The sequence below is a fragment of the Mesitornis unicolor genome, unplaced genomic scaffold (assembly GCF_000695765.1).
Source record: "Mesitornis unicolor isolate BGI_N332 unplaced genomic scaffold, ASM69576v1 scaffold11683, whole genome shotgun sequence".
NCBI lineage: Eukaryota > Metazoa > Chordata > Aves > Mesitornithiformes > Mesitornithidae > Mesitornis > Mesitornis unicolor.
The window spans coordinates 255-1,328 of NW_010174030.1; positions in this window are offsets into that span (position 1 = coordinate 255).

Genomic DNA, 1,074 nt, shown 5'->3' on the forward strand with positions numbered 1-1,074 from the left:
TGTGGCTTTGTATGTTAGGGAGTGTTCTGATTGTGTAGAGCTCGAAGATGGTGGCAACAAGGTCGAGTGCTTATGAGTAAGGATGAGGGCAAAGGCCAGTGAGGCAGATATCCTGCTGGGAGCCTGTTACAGACCACCCAACCAGGATGAAGAGGCAGATGAAGCATTCTGCAAGCAGCTAGGAGAAGTACCACAATTGCTAACCCTTGTTCTTGTGGGGGACTTCAACTTCCCAGATGTCTGTGGGCGATACAACGTGGCAGAGAGGTAGCAGTCGAGGTTCCTCCAGTGTGTGGAAGGTAACTTCCTGATGCAACTGCTAAGTGAGCCTACCACGGGAAGTGCCTCACTTGACTTGCTGCTTACAAACAGAGAAGGACTGGTGGGAGATGTGGTGGTCAGAGGCTGGCTTGGGCTTAGTGACCATGAAATGATAAAGCTCTCAAATTTTGATGAAGTAAGGATGGGTCTCAGCAAAACCACCACCATGGACTTCAGGAGGGCAGGTGTTGGCCTGTTCAGGACACTGGTCAAGAGAGTTCTTTGGGACACAGTCCTGAAGGGCAAAGGGGTCCAGGCGGGGTGTACTTTCTTGAAGTCTTGAAGGCTGAATATGAGCCAGCAGTGTGCCCAGGTGGCCAAGAAGGCCAACAGCATCCTGGCCTGTGTTAGAAATAGTGTGACCAGTGGGAGTAGGGAAGTGATCCTTCCTCTGTACTGAGCCTTGAATGCTGTGTTCAGTTTTGGGCCCCTCACTACAAGAAGGACATTGAGGCACTGGAGCGTATGCAGAGACAGGCACCGAGGGGTGAGGGGTCTGGAGCACAACCCTTGTGAGGAGCGGCTGAGGGAACTGGGGCTGTTTAGTTTGGAGGAGGCTGGGGGGAGGAGACCTTATCACACTCTGTAACTACCTGAGAGGAGGGTGCAGTGAGGTGGATGTTGGTCTCTTCTCCCATTAACTAGTAACAGGACAAGAGGAAATGGCCTCAAGTTGCACCAGGGGAGGGTTAGATTGGATATTTGCAAAAATTTCTTTAGTGAAAGAGTGGTCAAGCACTGGAACAGGCTGGC